The sequence below is a fragment of the Pteropus alecto genome, unplaced genomic scaffold (assembly GCF_000325575.1).
Source record: "Pteropus alecto unplaced genomic scaffold, ASM32557v1 scaffold92, whole genome shotgun sequence".
In the NCBI taxonomy this organism is placed as follows: Eukaryota; Metazoa; Chordata; class Mammalia; order Chiroptera; family Pteropodidae; genus Pteropus; species Pteropus alecto.
Window position 1 is genome coordinate 6,712,027 of NW_006432447.1, and position 5,472 is coordinate 6,717,498.

A 5,472-nucleotide genomic window follows, 5' to 3' on the forward strand; every position below is an offset into this window, starting at 1 on the left:
CTTCCCTCCTCCTCCCTCCTCCTCCCCCCTCGCCTCCTCCTCGCCTCCTCCCCGCCTGTCAGCGCCCGCACCCAGCCCGCCCTCTGGATTCGAGAATCCCCTCCTTCCTCTTTCCCGGAAGCTTCTGGGTACTGTTTTAGGACCCCAGATTGCCTTTGGTTGCTTCCATTTCAGCAACTCTGCTCCACCGATGCTTTAGTTTTTTTGGTTGTTACTTGCTGCCAATAAAATCAGGTAAAAACCAATGGCTCTCCAGGGCTCTAACAGCAAAATCCAAACCCCAAGGCGACTTTCTCTCCTGGTTTCCCATTCCGTGCACAGGGAGCCGGCCTTGTCCTTCTCTAACGCTCCTGCACCCCTGGGCCTCCTCCTAGGCTGGTGCCTCCGCAGAATCTCCCACCCTTGAGCGTCATCTCTCCATGGGCACCTTCAGGACCAGAGACCTAGATGAATGAGCCTCAGGCCTCACCCTGTACCAACAAGGTGACTTACCGTTGCTCCATTGAGTCTTTACGTTAAGGAAATGCAGCCTGTCCCTAGTCTCTGTGACCCTGGGTTGAAATATACGAGAAAATGGGTCAAGTAGGTCTGTACATTGGTCCACAGTGGAGAAATCACTATTGCTCCATGGTGGCAAGGAACACTGCTACTGTTGGGAGTTGAGGCCCCCAGTAAGTTGAAAGCCACTGGGCTGAAGTTTTCTACATGGTGTAGAAACCCTCCACGTTACATGCATACACACAACTGCACCATCATCAAAACACCACTGAAACATGTAAGGAAAATATAGTTTTACCCTGTGGATGAGAAAAGGGTTTCTATGGAAAGTAACCTCACAGGATCATGATGGGTAGTCACACCGCAGGCATATAACTTTTTTAGTAAAGGTTTTATCTTTGCCTCGAGCAAGCTGTGCCCATTGTTTTTGTGCATTTAGGTTAGCACGCCTTCAAAATAACCACCCTCAAGAAACCACATAATCTTAACTGTCCTGTAATGTGTAATCCAATCCCCACCTCGCTTTCTCCCACCCTCATGTAATATTTACCTTTGCTCCTTAATCTCAAATGTATAAAAGAAACTGCAAAACTATTACTCTCCAGAGCATTTGAGATCTTGCTCCCCAGTATATGTTATCAGTTTGGGCTCAAATAAACTCTTATGAAAATTCTCTGCAGATTTGGACATTTCTTATGTCGACAACCTCAAACCAGTACTGTGTTTAAGTGACTTCCATGGGGAGTCCCTTGTCCCCATGGACTTAAAGGAGAAGAGTGTGTACTGTTTATTTCCTCCTCCATGAGGGGACAGGCAGCTTGTCTCCCCAGGTACCTGGTCACCAGGAATGTTGGACACTGCCAGAAAGGCCTGGGCTTCCACCCATTTTCGGAGCTTGTTAACATTTATCTATTTATCTTTCTTAGTGGGAAAGAAGCTGCAGCCTAACAGTGTTTGCATGTGGAAGTTTGCATGTTTGTCAGCCCACAACCAGTTAGGACTTACCCTGTGGTTAAAGTGACACCTGAGAAGTCAGTAATGAAACAAGGCCTACCTGGAATTTGCATTGCTCATCATTGGGAAAGGTGGTGAATGTTGCCAGGAAAGGTGGGAAAGCAGAATCCAAACTCTCATTGGCTGAAGACTTGGCTGCGGGAAAAGGTGGGGAGTTAGGAGCTGGGTTGGAGGTAGGGCTTGATAGCTGGCTTACCTTGCTTGTTTGGTTTCTTGGCCTCTAAGAGGAAGAAAATACAACAGTCTCTTCCTACCTGGCAGGGGCGTTGCTCACAACATCTGGAAGTAGGCCCAGCGTGACGAGGTGGCAAGAGGCCATGCAGTCCTTGTTTGAAGTTGCAACCCTGGCTCTAGGTCTGCCTCTACTCCATGACACAGAAAATGCAAATTCTAGATATTTCATACCATCCTGGCAGTTCAGCAAATGGCAGTGCCAGGGCTCTGTCTCAGTGGGGTATCAGGGTGCTTAGGTGCTAATGACTAAAATTAGACAAAAGAGAAGCCCCAGTGATGAGCCTATCTATTTTATAAACCTTTACTGAACCCAGGCCCTGCCCTCAAGAGGCTTACTGTCCACTGGGGGAGGCAGACACCCACCGGGCCAGTATAATGCAGTGTGATAAATGAGAAAATAGAGGCAGATGCAGGATGTAGTGGGAGGACTGAGGAGAGGTGCCTGGAACAGAGCGTGAGCATAATGGGTCCGGTGGAAGGGGCTGTTCTCCAGTGAAGTCCTGAAAGGGGTAGGAGGAAGTCTCTGCCAGAAGACAGAGCTCTAATTCTTGCCTCTTCTCCAGAGTCCTCTTTAGTGTCTGAGGCCACCATGCCATTATAGTGATTTTTTAATCAAAGAATCTCTCTGGATTTTGCTTATCACGTGGCTGGCTTGGCTAGCCTTGAAGCCGTGAGTTCTGAGATCACTTTCTGAAGATGAGTAAGATTGTAATTCCCACTGGGCCCAGGTGGAGATCTACTTTCACGATGAATTTGCCCTAGAAATTCACCCCTTCCCATGGAGTTACTTCACACCAGGGTACTTTTCACTAATGTGTCGAGTGCTATCTCACTTTCCACAACCCCTGTGTGTCCAGTATGTGTGACAGAACTGGGCAGGCCTCCCTCCCCACTTCCATCTGCTGTTAACGTTCCCTTGCACTTAAGTGAATAGCTGACCCCCTCTGAGCCTCACTCCACCCTTGTGCTTAAAATCAGTAGAAGGCTGCCAGTCCCTACCTTTTCCATATTAAAAAAAATGAATTGAGATAATAAACTCTTAGAAAAACTAGTTTTCAAACATATCATTCTTCAGAGTAATGTTTCTTAAACGTGGGTGTGCTTCAGAATCATCAATTGGTGGGTGGTGGAGGAAGGGTTTGTTCAAGATGCATTTTCTTTAGCCCACTCACAGTGTCTGACTCAGGAGATTGCAAGTGGGGCTCAGGAATCTGCTAACAAGTCATCCTAAGGACTCTGGATGCCATTGGTCTTTGGATGGCACTTTGACAAGAACTGATACAGACAACCTTATATCTGAGCTCCACAAGTTCACTTAAATGAACTTCCTCTGTCAAGATTTGAACAAATCCCATGAGATTTTTTTTAAAATCTCTGCCCCTGAAAGGAAGCACATAGGGAATCGAGGCTGAGAGGGAGGTCCTGCATTGCACAGGATGGGGAAATGTGCAGTAAACCAGGGTGGACTCTCAGGAATCCATGAAAAAGAGCACAGCAGAGGGGCCACACAACAGCGGGCTACCACCTCCTCCTCCTCCTGTTACAGGAAGCAGACCAAAAACAGAATCTAGATCAAATCCCAAAAGGTCATAGTTCCAATGTCTGGCACTTGATCAGTGTCAGGTATAGACTTCACGAAACCCAATGCTTAGGCCTTTGGCTCACAGCGAACTCAGAATTGTCAGGACAGGAGGGCTGAACTGTTGGCAGTGGCACACACCAGTGATCTCCAAACTCTTTTGATCTGCACCTCAGCCTCCAAACATGTTTTTGCTTGCACCCCTGATATACTATACAGTTGTACTCCTTTCACTAGCTACTACTGACATCAAGGCACAGCTGTTTTTGACATTATAGTAAGGCTCGTCATAAATGATAATAGATATCATTTCAAAGAGTATTGACAGGTTTGAATTTGGAAGGCTGATGTCTTGTCAGATCTGTTTAGATTGTCATTGTTTTTATGTCATAATGCAACTAAGAGCTCATATAAGAAGTGGAAGTGACAGCTAAGTCATTTATCTATCTCTGATTCACTTGTGCAGGCACTGTTAGTATTACCCTCAAACCTTGGTTTCTTTGTAGGAACCCTTAGAAACTACTGTTCATGCTGTAAGGATTACTTTAGTTAAATTATGTAATATACTCTATAAGTTCATTCCCACAGGAACACTTAAACCGTGCTAGGTCCTGTCACAGCGCCCCCAATCTAGTCTCAGAAGACCGCACATACTTGACTGACACAGAGCTATTTGACATACTACGCAATGAGGAAGCAGGCACTAAACTGAAGACCAAATATAAGTGAAGCTACATTCTTATTTTTATTTTAAAAACATAAATACATCAATAAAAGTTTGAGTATTTTCTTCCAGTACCTCCAACAGATAACCTTGCATATTCCAATTTAGAGACTGCTGACCTTATTGGATCCTCCGACCTCAGGGGCCTACAGCTTTGAAAGCCAGCCTTCCTCTCTCAGGAAAGGGACCCAGCAGTTAGGCCCCTGAAAACCGTTCAGTCAGGCCCCTACAACTGAAAGAAATTCTGACAGAGCAGAAAAATCACATGTTCCAGTTCAGACTTCTACTTTGGCATCAGCAATTGCCAAGCTCCCCATACCCGCTTTTGTCAGGTTGTGGGGTAGGCAGACTGAAGACTGCGCTGAGGGCTATGGTAAGTTTGGCCGGGCCCCATAGAGTTTGGGGGACTCCCTTGAGGTCCCTATATTCTTGAGGTTTGTGGGGGAAAGTGGCCAGGTTCCTGGCCTCAGCATGGGGAAACAGCGGCCCCTGGTGGCTTGGATACACCATGCCTCAGAACCTCGGCATCCCTCCTGCTTTAATATTTACCAAACCTCCAGTTCCATGTTCAGGTATTGAGACATGCTTATTTATATAAACATGGATAGGAAAGACTTAGGTTTCTATACAAGTGTATCTGTGTGATCTCAGGCAAATTAGCTTCTCTGAGTCTTAAAGTCCTTAGCATTAAAATGTGATAAGCAAGCATCTATGGCCATGCTAACCTGAACACACCCGATTCTGTCTGATCTCGGAAGCTAAGCAGGGTCGGGCCTGGTTAGCACTTGCATGGGAGACCACTTAGGAAGACCAGGTGCTGTAGGTGTAAATAAATAAGTAAATAAATAAATAAATAAAATGTGATAAGCAGATCTACTGCTTAGTGTTGCTGCTAGCAGTAAATGAGATGACAAATGAAAAGCAATAAACAGTGCCTAGCACGTAGGAAGGACTTGTGCTATAATGGTGGTTATGTTGATTGATGTTGATGCCTCTAGATATCTAAAAGCACCTAGAAAATATCTCTAGGACCCCCTCTGGAGGGAGAGTGGGAGATTCTGAACAGGAACTCTTGGGTTTTTGTGCTAATAGACATGGGTGAGCAGTGAAAGTGTCCTGGACAAGTGTGGTAGGTGTGAGCTTGTGTGTATGTAAGCAGGTGTGTATGTGTGCACAGAAGCACAGTCACAATAGAAAAACAGAGAGCTCTGAGAGATGCTCAGTGTACATCCCAGAGGGGAGCTATGGCGACAAAGTGGAAGCCAGCGTCACTTATTCATCTAATAACACTGCAGAACTAAACTCTGAGAGAGGATAAGAGTTTATTAATTCATGCGACAATTACTTATTGATGGCCTACTAAGTGCTGGGCAGGGTTAACAAAATTGAACAAACACCCATCACAAGATACTTTCAAATAGAG

The 5,472-nt window shown here is 45.7% G+C and overlaps 1 pseudogene; it reads left to right on the plus strand.

Moving 5' to 3' along the window:
- Positions 1-4,756: 4,756 nt before the first annotated feature.
- Positions 4,757-4,875, plus strand: LOC112476076 (annotated as a pseudogene).
- The last annotated feature ends 597 nt before the right edge of the window (positions 4,876-5,472 follow it).